The sequence below is a fragment of the Aquarana catesbeiana genome, linkage group LG01, assembly GCF_042186555.1.
Source record: "Aquarana catesbeiana isolate 2022-GZ linkage group LG01, ASM4218655v1, whole genome shotgun sequence".
Lineage (NCBI taxonomy): Eukaryota > Metazoa > Chordata > Amphibia > Anura > Ranidae > Aquarana > Aquarana catesbeiana.
In genome coordinates this window covers 950005027-950021137 of record NC_133324.1, presented here as the reverse complement: position 1 = coordinate 950021137, position 16111 = coordinate 950005027, and the positions used below count along the sequence as shown (strand labels likewise).

Below are 16111 nucleotides of genomic sequence, written 5' to 3'. Positions count from 1 at the left end.
TGCCCTATACCGAACCAAAGAAGAGGATTGTGGGACATGTAGTCCCGAGGACTGGCAGCCCCACTGTAACACAGAAACTGCAGCCCACACAGCATGCTCAGCTGAATGGAAGAGAGAGAGAGCCAGGAGCCCAGGAAAACTTTCAGGGAAGTACACCCAGGACTCCAGAGGGAGAGGGCAGTGCTGAGGGAACACCATCAGAGAGAGAACCCCACTGCCCTGCACCACCAGAGGGAAAGCCACACAGCCTGGCGCCATCCCTGACGGAGAAAGGAATGGAGTCATTGCAGGAATACAGATCTGGGTGCTACCCAGCGCAGTCGCCATTGGCAATTCAGAGTGAGCTGACTCCTGATCAGAGGAACCGTTGTTGCTGGGTCAGGTGAGAGGGCCGATCGGCCATTATCTACTAACGTCCATAGGAACTGCAGTCTCTGACCATCTTTTGTAACATGGCTGCAGTCTCTGACCATCTCCTGTATTATGTCTGCCGTCTCTGACCATCTCTTGTATTATGTATGCAGTCTCTGACCATCTTCTGTATTATGTCTGCAGTCTCTGACCATCTCTTGTATCATGTTTGCTGTCTCTGACCATCTCTTGTATTGTCTGCCGTTTCTGACCATCGCTTGTATTATGTCTGCCGTTTCTGACCATCTCTTGTAGCATGTCTGCAGTCTCTGACCATCTCTTGTATCATGTCTGCAGTCTCTGACCATCTCTTCTAATATGTCTGGGGGCTCTTTCTAACAGACTCTCTAACAGAAGCCCTCTCTGTGTGCATTAGAGAGACTCCCCTCCAGGTCTCATTAGTGTACGCTCTTCCTGTATTTTCTTTGTTAAAAGATCATGGGAGGATCCCAAGGTAACGAAGACGCACCCAGGCGTCTGTGACCCTAGGACCGGCCCTGACCCAGACTCTGACATGGATGAGTCCACAGCTGAAGCCTCCCTCTTCTCCTCATCTGACAGAGGTAAGAGAGCTGCAGTCTCCCCAGCCTCATCACCCACTAAGCTGCCCTCAGCTAAAAAGCAGCACTAGGCTTCACTGCCAGCACAGACCCCTGATCATGAGGAGAACACTGATTCCCTCTCTGCCTTCCCTGCAGCAGAGGTCCCACACACAGAGGCTACTCTAAGGGCACTTTCACAATGTGGCGAGGGGGACATCGACGGCAGGGGCATAACTAGAAATAGCAGGGCCCCATAGCAAAATGTTGTATGGGGCCCCCCTGCAAACAGCCCCCCCCCACAGCTGCCCTAGTGTCAATGCAGCGTGACCTGTGCCATATACACCGTGAACTGTGCCCCATACAGCGTGACCTGTGCCCAATACAGTGTGATCTGTGCCCAATACAGCGTGATCTGTGCCCAATACAGCATGACCTGTGCCCAATACAGCCTGGTCTGCCTGTGCCCCATACAACCCCACCTATGCAGAGGAAGAGGCAAGCCAACTGGATCAGCAGAGAGCGGGATTGCCCGCTGTAATAGCTTTCATTTGAATTTCCTGTCTTCCCGAGGCTCATCGTCACATAGCCCCACCTCTTGGCCCGACGCCTTTGATGACGTCACATGTCCCGCATTGGATTGGCGTTCTGTCTATCAAAGGCATCGGACCAAAAGGTGGAGCTATGTGACGTGAGCCCCGGTAACACTGGAAGTTCTAATGAAAGCTCTTACATCGGGCAATTCAGCTCTCTGCTGATACGGACAGCTCGCCTCTTCCTTTCCTCTCTCTTCCCCTGGCTGGGAGACTGTGCCGGCGGTACTCTTATTCTCACTGGGCCCCACTCGCCTGCGGGCCCCATAGCGCCCGCATGGGTCGCTATGGTGGTAGTTACGCCCCTGATCGACGGTAAAGCGCCGATATTTTTAGCGGCGCTTTACTGTAGTTTAAGCAGTGCTTTTCGGCCACTAGCGGGGCACTTTTAACCCCCCGCTAGCGGCCAATGAAGGGGTTAATAGTGCCCGCAAAGCTCTGCTACCGAAGCACTTTGCAGGTGCTTCGGCGGTGCTGCCCATTGATTTCAATGGCAGGGGCATTTTAGGAGCGGTGTATACACTGCTCCTAAAGCGCGCAAAAGATGCTGCTTGCAGGACTTTTTTTAACGTCCAGCAAGCGCACTGCCCCAGTGTGAAAATCACTCGGGCTTTCACACTGGAGTGACAGGAGAGGTGCTTTACAGGCGCTTTGTAGGCGCAATATTTAGTGTAAAGTGCCTCAGTGTGAAAGTAGTCTAAAAGAGAGGAAAGAAGTGAGCGGGCAGACGAGCAAAGATGACATCATCTCTCACTGCCCACCCACATCACCGCTCTCCTACCCTCACTAACTGGACCAGTGCTGACAGCCTGCCACCAATACAGCAACAATGCACATTTGGTGGCACTGGCTGGCATGGCAAGTGACAATCCACGTCAGTTGGCAAGTGACAATCCACATCTGGTGCCAGGTGACATGGCAAGTGGCAATCTGCAAATGGTGGCAGGTGACATGGCAAGTGACAATCCGCATCAGGTGGCAGGTGACAGTGGCAAGTAACAAGCTGCATCTGGTGGCATTATATATTAGAACAATAGAAACAATGCGCTTCAATCACCCTGACACCATATCAACCATGGTGCCATGATGATTGAACCGCCAACACTGACCATCGTCCATGAAAAATTGCTTACCACCGGCAACTTTTCTTTTTTTTCTTATTCAGCTGTCGGCGGGGAAACCCACTGACAGCTGATGACTCATTGGTTGTTAAGGTCGCCGTGGCCAATTTCCCGGACCCGCTCCTTAACAACCAGCTTATACTGCAACCTGATTGGGCAAAGCTTTGCCCAATCAAGGTGCAAAATGCACAGTGCAGCACGCAGTTCTACCATAATCATTTATGTCCAATGATGAGAATTCAGAAGCAGGTGGTGCTAAATCATAGCAGAAAGAAAAGCTAAAATTTGTATTTTTTTTGTCTTTGCAAGGCACCTAGTTCCCAAATTTGAGAGAACATGAGAAGACCTTCATCTCCAAATCCTGTCTGGACTTCTCGTAGGCATGCCACCAGCTGTAGGCAATGGGCTCCCGCTGCTGTCTCAGCTAATAAGGAGGGAGAGCGCCAGGACAGCCAAGGCTATCATGAACATCGCTGGATCGGAGGGAGCTCAGATAAAGATTTTTTTTGGGGGGGGGGTTGGTAGGACATGCCCCAGCCTTCATAGTTTTTCTTTTACCTTAGAGAAACAACTCTTAGTAGTCTGTGGATTCAACACCAGCTCAGTCCTTATTGATATGGATTTTAGACATGTGCAGGATGAAAAAATTCGTTTCGTTTCGATATGTTATTTAACTAAATTCGTTTAGTTAAATTCGTTGCATTCGTTACATTCGTTTTCGGAATTCGTTTCGTTTCGTATTCGAATTCGAAAAAATTCGTCAGCATTCGAAAAAATTCGACCGTATTCGAAAAAACTATCAAATTCGAAAAAATTCTACCACATTCGAAAAAAACTGTCAAATTCGAAAAAATTCTACCACATTCGAAAAAACTGTAAAATTCGAAAAAATTCTACCACATTCGAAAAAACTGTCAAATTATATTATATATTTTTTCTATTCTGTTCCATTGTTTTTCTATGCTATTCCTTTCTATTCTAAACTTTTCTATTCGAATTTGAATTAATTCTATGCGAAATTAGAATTTCGGAAGATGGCTTCTAAAATTAGAATTTCGTATAGAATGAATTCGAATTTGAATAGAAAAGATTAGAATAGAAAATAATAGAAATAGAATAGACTAGAAAAACAATAGAACAGAAGAGAATAAAATAGAATATATATATTATATTTTTTTCTATTCTGTTTCATTGTTTTTCTATGCTATTCTTTTTTATTCTATTCTAAACTTTTCTATTTGAATTCATTCTATACGAAATTCGAATTTCGGAAGATGGCTTCTAAAATTCGAATTTCGTAGAGAATGAATTCAAATTTGAATAGAAAATAATAGAAAAGAATAGACTAGAAAAACAATAGAACAGAACAGAATAAAATATAATATATATATATTATATCTTATTCTATTCTGTTCTATTGTTTTTCTAGTCTATTCTTTCTACTCTATTTTAATCTTTTCTATTCAAATTCATTTTATACGAAATTTGAATTTCGGAAGATGGTTTTATATATATATATATTATATATATATATATATATATATATATATATATATATATATATATATATATATATATATATATATATATATATATATATATACACATATATATATATATATATATATATATATATATATATATATATATATATATATATATATATATATATATATTATATTTTTTCTATTCTGTTCTATTGGTTTTCTATTATTTTCTATTATATTCTGATCTTTTCTATTTGAATTCAAATTCATTCTATACAAAATTCGAATTTCGGAAAATGGTTATATAGAAATAGAATGAAATCAAATTCTAATAGAAAAGAATAGAATAGAAAAACAATAGAACAGTATATATATATAAATAAAACCATCTCCCGAAACTGGAATTTGGTACAGAATGAATTAGAATAGAATATTTTATATTTTTTTCTATTCTGTTCTATTGTTTTTCTATGCTATTCTTTTATATTATTTTCTGTTCTATTCTAATCTTTTCTATTTGAATTCATTCTGTACCAAATTCCAATTTCGGAAGATGGTTTTATATATATATATTTTTTTTTTATTGTGTTCTATGCTGGTCTATTGTTTTTCTATTCTTTTCTATTTTGTTCTAATCTTTTCTATTTAAATACGAAATTTGAATTTCTGAAAATGGTTATACAGAAACAGAATGAAATAGAATGAAATCGAATTCTAATAGAAAAGACTAAAACAGAATAGAAAAAATAGAAAAGAATAGAAAAACAATAGACCAGCATAGAACAAAATAAAAATAAATAAATAAAAAAAAAAAAAAATATATATATATATATATATATATATATATATATATATATATATATAAAACCATCTTCCGAAATTTGAATTTCTTATAAAATGAATTCGAATTTGAATAGAAAAGATTAGAATAGAGTAGAAGAGAAAAGACTAGAAAAACAATAGAACAGAATAGAATATATATATTATATATATATATATATATATATATATATATATATATATATATATATATATATATATATATATATATATATATAAAACATCTTCCAAAATTCGAATTTCATATAGACCGAAATCAAATTTGAATATAAAAGATTAGAATAGAATAGAAAAGAATAGACTAGAAAAACAATAGAACAGAATAGAAGAAAATATAATATATATATTATATTTTCTTCTATTCTGTTCTATTGTTTTTCTAGTCTATTCTTTTCTATTATTTTCTGTTCTAATCTTTTCTATTCGAATTCGAATGCATTCTATACGAAATTTAAACTTCAGAAGCCATGTTCTGAAATTCGAATTTTGTATAGAATGAATTTGAATTTGAATTGAAAAGACTATTATAGAATATAAAATAATAGAAAAGAAAAGCATAAAAAAAAAAGAAGAGAATAATAAAAAAAAAATTATATATATATATATATATATATATATATATTCTATTGCTTTATTATTTTATATTCTATCATTGTTTTTTTTAGAAAAAGGTTTTCTATTTTTTTCGAATTCGATTCAAATTTTTTTGCAAATTCGATTCGAATTTGTCTTCAAATTCGATTTGAATATGTTTTCGAATTCGATTCGAATATGTTTTCGAATTCGATTCGAATTTATTTTTGAATTCGATTTGAATATGTTTTCAAATTCGATTTGAATATGTTTTCTCCCAAGAGCCCTTTCCATACACAGTGTGTGAACTGGCTTATGGGAGTCAAGGCAACAGCATTGTTTTGCTGGGAAATAAATCAATGTATGGATCTGGGCAGGGGTGGAGAGGGCTGGGGGATAAGCAGTTGCCAGAACACCTCAGGTTTTTTTTTATACTTGCAACATTTTTAAGTGGATAAAATGTGGGAAATGTGCGTGTAATGCATACATTTTGTTTTTCAGACATATGACTGGAAAATAAAGATAACCATTCTTACCGAATGAAAGAATCCTTTTAGATCCTGCAAAAACATAACAGAAAAAAAAACTAAAATTAGTATTTTATTTGATCTTTATACCTTCAATCTCTGACTGCTTGCCTACAAAAGGATGTATTATGATTTTTTAGGTGTATCATCACTGTTTTCATCATGTTTTATTTTTTATTTTTTGCTTTGCTTAAAAAGAATAAGGGTGTATTGCCTAAGTTAAAAAAAAAAAAAGTGTGTGGTCCCCCTAAAATGTTTAACCACTTCAATACCAGGCACTTAGACACCTTCCCGCCCAGGCCAATTTTCAGCTTTCAGCGCTGTCGCACTTTGAATGACAATTGTGCGGTCATTCAACACTGTACCCAAACAATTTTTTTTATCATTTTGTTCCCACAAATAGAGCTTTCTTTTGGTGGTATTTGATCACCTCTGCGGTTTTTATTTTTTGCGCAACAAATAAAAAAAGACTGAAAATTTTGAAAAAAAAAAAGTTTTTCTCTGTTTCTATTAAAAATTTTTGTAAATAAGTACGTTTTCTTCTTCAATGACGGGGAACTGATATGGCTGCACTGACGGGCACTGATACGGCGGCACTGATGGGCATCGATGAGGTGGCACTGATGAGGTGGCACTGACGGGCACTGATAATGGGCACTGATAGGCGGCACTGATGGGCACTGATAGGTGGCACTGATGGGCACTGATAGGTGGCACTGGTATGCGGCACTGATGGGCACTCATAGGCGGCACTGATGGGCACTCATAGGCGGCACTGATGGGCACTCGTAGGTGGCATTGATGGGTACTTATGGGTGGCACTGATAGTTGGCACAGATGGGCAGGGATGGGCACTGATAGGTGGACACTGATGGGCACGGATGAGCACTGACAGGTGGCACCGATGGACACTGATGGGTGGCACTGATGACACTGATTGTTTGCACTGATGCCCCTAAGGGTGGCATTGCTGGGCATCACTGCAACATAATGGTGCCAATCAGTGCCCATTTGTGGGCACAGATTGGGCACATTGGGAACATGTGGATGGCCATGGGGTACATACCTGGCCATCCACATGTTGCCCCTTCCCTGGTGGTCCTAGTGGCCTCCCTGGTGGTGCAGTGTGGTGATCTGAGGGGGGGCTGCGCTGATAAACAATCAGCACAGACCCCCCCTGCCAGGAGAGCTGCCGATCGGTTCTCCTCTACTCGATCAACGGCTCTTCCTATTGACATCGTGATCAGCCATGATTGGACACGGCTGATCACATGGTAAAGAGCCTCCGCCGGAGGCTCTTTACCAAGATCGGTGTAGCGGTGTGTCAGACTGACACACCGATCCACCGATCGCTGCGATGCGCGCCCCCGCGGGCACGTGGCGGCATGTTATCCTGCTGGACGTCATATGACGCCCAGTCAGGATAACTGAACCACCGCCCAGCCGTCATCTGCTATGGGCCGGGCGGGAAGTGGTTAACCACTTCCAGCCCAAGCCAATTCTGGCACTTCTCTCCTACATGTAAGAGTCATCATTTTTTTTGCTAGAAAATTACTCAGAACCCCCAAGCATTATATATATTGTTTTAGCAGAGACCCTAGGGCAGGGGTCAGCAACCTTATTCCACTTAAGGGCCAGATTCAATTCATGTGAATGCATGGGGGGCCGCATTCACCTGCTAATAAATTAAGATAATAATAATCCTAACATAATAATAATAACAGTACAGTTTTATCTCATTTTAAGGTGCTTCACTAATACAAAGCCAGTTCACCCTGAGGGAGCAAGTGGCTGGGGATTCAGATTTTACTGCCCCCTCCCCCATCCTGGCACCCAGAATGGTCTGGACATGGGGTTCCTGTCCCTAAGGAAATGAGGTCCCTGTCCCCAGGGGAGAAGGGGGTCCCTAATAGAGCCCCCCACCTATTGCAGTGTCCTCTGTCCCCCTTTACATGACTCTGATAGTGTCTCCTGCCCCCTCCCCCAAATCAAGTTTCCTGCGCCCCTCATTGTAGTGTCCTCTGCCCCCTGCATCCCCCACTGTAGTGTCCTCTGCCCCCTACATCCCCCATTGTAGTGTCCTCTGCCCCCTGCATCCCCCATTGTAGTGACCTCTGCCCCCTGCATCCCCCATTGTAGTGACCTCTGCTCCCTGCATCCCCCACCGTAGTGTCCCCTGCCCCCTGCATCCCCCACTGTAGTGTCCTCTGCCCCCTACATCCCCCATTGTAGTGACCTCTGCCCCCTGCATTCCCCACTGTAGTGTCCTCTTCTCCCTGCATCCCCCATTGTAGTGACCTCTGCCCCCTGCATCCTCCATCGTAGTGTCCTCTGCCCCCTGCATCCCCCATTGTAGTGTCCTCTGCCCCCCCCCGTTGTAGTGTCCTCTTCTCCCTGCATCCCCCATTGTAGTGACCTCTGCCCCCTGCATTCCCCATTGTAGTTTCCTCTGCCCCCTGCATCCCCCATTGTAGTGTCCTCTGCCCTCCCCCCCATTGTAGTGTCCTCTGCCCCCTGCATCCCCCATTGTAGTGTTCTTTGCCCCCTGCATCCCACCGTAATGTCCTCCGCCTCCTGCATCCCCCACTGTCATGGCCTCTGCCCCCTGCATCCCCCACTGTAGTGTCCTTAGTGGTCTTGCATGTGGATGCCGTGGTAGCCCCATACTGCGTCAAATGCCTTCAGCAATGAGAGAGTACCTTGCAGGGGGTGGTGGGGGCCCACACACCGTTTGTTTTTACATTTTGGCATGGGGTTCCCCTTAAAATCCATACCAGACCCGAAGGACCTGGTATGGACTGGTGGGGGGACCCCACGCCATTGTTTTCTTTTTTTTTTAACCGGCAACTTTTTTTTTTCTTATTTAGCTGTCAGCGGGGAAATCCACTGACAGTTGATGACTCATTGGTTGTTAAGGTCGCCGTGGCGGGTTTCCCGACCCCGCTCCTTAACAACCAGCTTATACTGCACCTTGATTGGGCAAAGCTTTGCCCAATCAGGGTGCAAAATGCACTGTGCAGCACGCAGTGCATTGCAGAGCGTTCGGCGGGGTGAACACCCTGCAAATATGTGTGTTGGATGAACTCATGCTCAGGTCGAACCATTCGCCCAACTCTAGTTCTTACCATAATCATTTATGTCCAATGGTGAGAATTCAGAAGCAGGTGGTGCTAAAACATATCAGAAAGAAAAGCTAAAATTTGTATTTTTATTTTGGCTTTTTATCTCAGCATCATGACTGAATTGGGACCCCACACAATGGGAGAGTACCTGGGGGGGCAAAGCGACACCCATTTGCAGGGCACCTAGTTCCCAAATTTGAGAGAACATGAGAAGACCTTCATCTCCAAATCCTGTCTGGACCTCTTGTAGGCATGCCACCAGCTTTATGCAATGGGCTCCCGCTGCTGTCTTAGCCAATGAGGAGGGAGAGTGCCGGGACTGCCAAGGCTATTGTGAACATCGCTGGATTGGAGGGAGCTCAGATAAAGATTTTTTTGGGGGGGGGGGGTTGGGAGGACATGCCCCAGCCTTCATAGTTTTTCTTTTACCTTAGAGAAACAACTCTAAATACTTTGTGGCATCAACACAAGCTCATTCCTTATTGATATAGATATGTCCCCAGAACTACATCTCCCAAGAGCCCTTTCCATACACAATGTGTGAACTGGGAGTCAAGGACACAGCATTGTTTTGCTGGGAAATAAATCAATGTATGGATCTGGGCAGGGGTGGAGAGGGCTGGGGGATAAGCAGTTGCCAGAACATCTCAGGTTTTTTTTTACTTGCAACATTTTTAAGTGGATAAAATGTGGGTAAATGTGCGTGTAATGCATACATTTTGTTTTTCAGACATTTACTTCAACATGACTGGAAAATAAAGATAACCGTTCTTACTGCATGAAGGAATCGCCTTAGTTTCTGCAAAAACATAACAGAAAAAAAAGCTAAAATTAATATTTTATTTGATCTTTTTACCTTCAATCTCTGACTGCAAAAGGATGTATTATGATTTTTTAGGTGTATCATCACTGTTTCCCTCATGTTTTATTTTTATTTTTTGCTTTGCTTAACCACTTCAGCCCCGGCAGGTTTTACCCCCTTCCTGACCAGAGCACTTTTTACAATTTGGCACTGCGTCGCTTTAACTGCTAATTGCGCAGTCATGCAATGCTGTACCCAAACGAAATTTGCGTCCCACAAATAGAGCTTTATTTTGATGGTATTTGATCACCTCTGCGGTTTTTATTTTTTGCGCTATAAACGGAAAAAAACTAAAATTTTTGAAAAAAAATGATATTTTCTACTTTTTGTTATAAAAAAAATCCAATAAACTCAATTTTAGACATACATTTAAGCCAAAATGTATTCGGCCACATGTCTTTGGTAAAAAAAATGAATAAGCGTATATTTATTGGTTTGCGCAAAAGTTATAGCGTCTACGAACTAGGGTACATTTTCTGGAATTTACACAGCTTTTAGTTTATGACTCCCTATGTCATTTCTTGAGGTGCTAAAATGGCAGGGCGGTACAAAACCCCCCCAAATGACCACATTTTTGAAAGTAGACACCCCAAGGAAATTGCTGAGAGGCATGTTGAGACCACTGATTATTTATTTTTTTTGTCCCAAGTGATTGAATAATGACAAAAAAAAAAAATTTACAAAAAGTTGTCACTAAATGATATATTGCTCACACAGGCCATGGGCATATGTGGAATTGCACCCCAAAATACATTCAGCTGCTTCTCCTGAGTACAGGGATACCACATGTGTGGGACTTTTTGGGAGCCTAGCCGCGTACGGGGCCCCGAAAACCAATCACTGCCTTCAGGATTTCTAAGGGCATAAATTTTTGATTTCACTCCTCACTACCTATCACAGTTTTGAAGGCCATAAAATGCCCAGATAGCACAACCCCCCCCCCCCCCCCAAATGACCCCATTTTGGAAAGTAGACACCCCAAGCTATTTGCTGAGAGGCATGTTGAGCCCATGGAATATTTTATATTTTGACACAAGTTGCGGGAAAGTGACAATTTTTTTTTTTTTTTTTTGCACAACTGTGATAGGCAGTGAAGAGTGAAATCAAAAATTTACGCCCTTAGAAAGCCTGAAGGCGGTGCTTGGTTTTCGGGGTCCCGTACGCGGCTAGGCTCCCAAAAAGGCTCACACATGTGGTATCCCCATACCCAGGAGAAACAACAGAATGTATTTTGGGGTGTAATTTCACATATTCCCATGGCATGTTTGAGCAATATATCATTTAGTGACAACTTTGTTCAAAAAAAAAAATTTGTCTTTTTCCCGCAACTTGTGTCACAATATAAAATATTCCATGGATTCGACATGCCTCTCAGCAAATAGCTTGGGGTGCCTACTTTCTAAAATGGGGTCATTTGGGGGGGGTTTGAACTGTTCTGGCATTTTATGCACAACATTTAGAAGCTTATGTCACACATCACCCACTCTTCTAACCACTTGAAGACAAAGCCCTTGCTGACACTTTTTGTTTACATGAAAAAATAATTTTTTTTTGCAAGAAAATTACTTTGAACCCCCAAACATTATATATTTTTTTAAAGCAAATGCCCTACAGATTAAAATGGTGGGTGTTTCATTTTTCTTTTTTTTCACACAGTAATTGCGCAGCGATTTTTCAAATGTTTTTTTGGGAAAAATTTTAATGCACTAAAACACACTATATTTCCCAAATGTTTGATGACATAAAAAAGATGATCTTAGGCCGAGTACATGGATACCAAACATGACATGCTTTAAAATTGCGCACAAACTAAATACATTTTTAAAAGCCTTTAAAAGCCTTTACAGGTTACCACTTTAGATTTACAGAGGAGGTCTACTGCTAAAATTACTGCCCTCGATCTGACCTTCGCGGTGATACCTCACATGCATGGTGCAATTGCTGTTTACATTTGACGCCAGACCGACGCTTGTGTTCGCCTTTGCGCGAGAGCAGGGGGGGACAGGGGTGTCCTTATTTTTTTTTCTTTATTATTTTTTTGCTTTTTTATCTTATTTTTAAACTGTTCCTTTCATTTTTTTAAAAAATCTTTTCTATTGTTATCCCAGGGAATGTAAATATCCCCTATGATAGCAATAGGTAGTGACAGGTACTCTTTTTTGAAAAAACTGGGGTCTATTAGACCCTAGATCTCTCCTCTGCCCTCAAAGCATCTGACCACACCAAGATCAGTGTGATAAAATGCTTTCCCAATTTCCCAATGGCGCTGTTTAAATCCGGCGAAATCTAAGTCATGAAATGCTCGTAGCTTCTGATTTCTTAGGCCATAGAGATGTTTGGAGCCACTCTGGTCTCTGATCAGCTCTATGGTCAGCTGGCTGAATCACCGGCTGCATTCTCAGGTTCCCTGTTGGGACAGGAGAGCCAGAGAAAAACATGGAAGACGGTGTGTGGGGGGGGATTCCCTCCCACTGCTTGTAAAAGCAGTCTAGAGGCTAATTAGCCACTAGGATTGCTTTTACATGAAAGGTGGCTGAAAACAATGTTACCAAGATGATACCTAAACCTGCAGGCATCATTCTGGTATAACCACTCAAAGTCCAGCAACATACCAGTACGTTGCTGGTCCTTGTTGGGCATATATTGTAAACTTTTTTGTCATGCAGCCTGTGGGCTGAACGAAAAAAAGATATTGATCGGTGGGTATGCCCACCATTAGAATACCTCCCTTCATCCACCCACTTCTAATGATGGGAATACATGCACCGTATATATATGCCGAAGCATGGGGGCATCCTCCCGCAAAAGTTAGGAACAAATCGCTCCTCCGCCCTCTGCTGCCCCCACGCTTCGGCATATATGCTGAAGTATGTAACTGTGGTGGTGAAATCACCTCCGACAGCGCTGGAGTCACGGCTTTATATATCATGGGAGCAAACGCTGTTGCTGTCAAGATAAATAAATCCGTGCTGCAACTGAATGGCGTACCTGCTAAGCAAATGATGGTTAACAATAAAACAAAGTAACATTTCAGTATAACAGTAAGACTTACCATACCTGCAAAGCAAATACAAAAAAAAATAGTAAAAAATAAAACATTTAACGCAACCTGTGCCTAAAATATATATATGCCGAAGCATGGGGGCATCCTCCCGCAAAAGGCAGGAGCAAATCGCTCTTCCACCCACTGCTGCCCCCACGCTTCGGCATATATGCGGAAGTATGTAACTGTGGTGGTGAAATCACCTCCGACAGCGCTGGAGTCACGGCTTTATGTATCGTGGGAGCAAACGCTGTTGCTGTCAAGATAAATAAATCCGCTCTGCAGCTGAATGGCGTACCTGAAAACAAAAAAATGGTTACCAATAAAACACAGTAAAGTATAAAAAAATTGCATATCTGAAAAGCAAACATGGTAAAACATAATAACAATAACACATTGCAGAATAGAATACAGTAAAAAAGAGCAGAACAATAGAGAGGGAATAGAGAGAGAGAGAACAATAAAACAACAACTATTTTTGTTTTTTTTATTTTATATTTTTTTTGTGTTTTTATTTTTTTTTATTTTTTTTACACTTTTTTTAGTAACTTTAACTTTTGTAACTGGTACCAGGTTTGGGTCTCTCAAAATGTGATGGCATCTTGGGAGACCCTGTGAAAGTGTGCCTAGTCTGTGCAGTGCTGTACCCTACGCTAATACTCAACTAGTGTATGGTAGCGTTCAAAACATTCACCAATGCATAGACCAGGATTGTCAGGACAGGAGGGGCAATAATACCGGGTGTCACGCCTATATCCGCGCTTGCTGCAGACACGACATCTTATTTGGGGGGCTCGTTGGGTAGGGGTACTCGGGAGGACATAAGGAAAATGCCTCTCATGCAGCTGGCTTACTGCATTTGGTTGGGGAAGGTGAGGTGGAGCACTGTCTGGAAACAGAAGGGCTCTGACGATCTCTTCCTGGAATTTAAGGAAGGATCCAGTCTGTCCTGAAGCTCTGTATAGCACATGAGCGTTCAGAAAAGCCAATTGAAATAAATAAACAGACACTTTTTTGTACCAGCGTCTGGCCTTACGGGCAACTAGGTACGGCGCCAACAACTGGTCATTGAGGTCTACCCCTACCATATTTTGGTTATATTTGTGGACACAGAGGGGTTTCTCCACAACACCAGTCGCCATAGTAATTTGGGTCGTCATGTATGCATGAAGGGAGGTAAGAACGAAAACATTCTTCTTATCCCTCCACTTCATAGCGAGCAAGTTATTTCACTGCAAGCAGGCTCTCTCCCCCAGCCTAAGACGGGAATCTACAAGCCTCTAGGGAAAGCCCCGGCGATTAGATCGCACGGTGCCACATGCTCCAATCTGTTGATCAAAAAGGTGACTAAAAAGTGGCACGCTCGTGTGATAATTGTCCACGTACAAGTGGTACCCCTTTCTGAATAAGGGTGACACCAAGTCCCACACTATCTTGCCAGCACTTCCTATGTAGTCAGGGCAGTTTGTCAGCTCTACGTGACTATCTTTGCCCTCGTAAACCATAAAACTACATGTATAGCCTGTGGCCCTGTCACAGAGATTATACATCTTGACCCCGTATCTGGCACGTTCGCTGGGAAGGTACTGTTTGAATGACAAGCGGCCAGAAAATTTAATCAGGGACTCATCAATGCAGACAACTTGATGGGGGGTAAACAAGTCTGCAAAACGTTGGTTGAAGTGGTTTACGAGGGGCCAAATTTTGTAGAGCTGATCGTATTCAGGGTCTCCACGAGGACGACAGAGTTCATTGTTGTTGAAGTGCATGAACCGCAAAATCTGCTCGTATCGTGCCCTGGTCATGGAGGCAGAGAACACGGACATATGGTAAATTGGGTCAGTGGACTAATATGACCGCAACTCACTCTTTTTATTTATGCCCATGTTGAGGGAAAGGCCCAGAAAGTTCTTAAATTCGGAGACCGTAATTGGTCTCCAATCTCTGGCAAGGGAGGACTGGGGAATAGTGGCGATGTGTTGACCAGCGTATAAATTGCTTTGGTCCACAATAGATCTATAGAGATCTTCGGTGAAAAACAGCGAATAAAAATCCAGTGGCGTAAAATCAACTGTTTCTACCTGAATTCCGGGTTGGCCAGTGAATGGGGGAAGTACGGGTAATGCAGAAGTGGTGGGTTCCTAATTCAGATTGGCGAATGCAGCAGGAAGGGCACTATGGGCACGACGGGCCTGTGTTCGTGTTCTTGGTGGCAGCGGGACACTACTAGTGCTTGCCACCTCGCCAGCTTGAACTTCACTTATGGGACTCGCCACGTCACCACGTGTTACTGCAGTGCTGGATGTACGACCAGGGTGTACTAGGCCGCTGGTGCTTGCCAGTTCACCAGAAGGAATGGCGGCGCTAGTATTTCTCTGCTCCATACGAGAGCCCTGCGGTTTTTGCACTTCAAGGACAGAAGAAGATGATTGGGGTCTGGTACGCCTGACCTTAGCAGGGACCACAACTCCGTCGTCAGAGCTATCTGTCATGGAGCCGCTGTCCTCTACAGGTTCGTATTCTGAGCCTGAATCTGACAGATGAGTGACTTCCTCTTCACTATCTGTCATGCTCAGAAACGTGTAGGCCTCTTCACTAGTGTACCTTCGATTTGCCATTTTGGGCTCTAAATTTAGGGGTACACTAGTGAGACTCACAGGCAAAAAAGCTCCTGACTGTTAGCAACTGATTCAAAACGCTACCAAAAACTGTTAGTGATCGCAGGGATCAGGCCTGACTCTGCGAATGCTGCAGTTATGTGTGCTTAGTGTTTTGTAAGTGACAGTTATCGATCGATACTGCACTTGGGTGGGCTCGGCAGGGCTGGGCCGAGGGGCAAAACGCAGGTGCTAGCAGGTATCTGGGCTGATCCCACTAACACTGCGTTTTTGGGGACCCTAAACTGCTGGGGATGCTAGTATAGATCTGATCGGATCAGATATTGATCCGTTCAGATACTATAGCACTAAGGGAGGTGTATGCTGCGTGCGTGG

At 42.6% G+C, this 16111-nt stretch overlaps 1 protein-coding gene across 1 annotated transcript in view; it reads right to left on the bottom strand.

Moving 5' to 3' along the window:
* The window catches only part of LOC141121594 (von Willebrand factor A domain-containing protein 5A-like), a 76987-nt gene that overhangs the window by 52708 nt on the left and 8168 nt on the right, over positions 1-16111 (bottom strand). Inside the window, exons 2-3 of the mRNA XM_073611245.1 lie at positions 9989-10012; positions 6101-6124 (exon numbers count right to left, since the gene is read on the bottom strand). The gene's annotated coding sequence lies outside the window, so the exon portion shown is untranslated. The remainder of the gene's footprint in view (positions 1-6100; positions 6125-9988; positions 10013-16111) is intronic.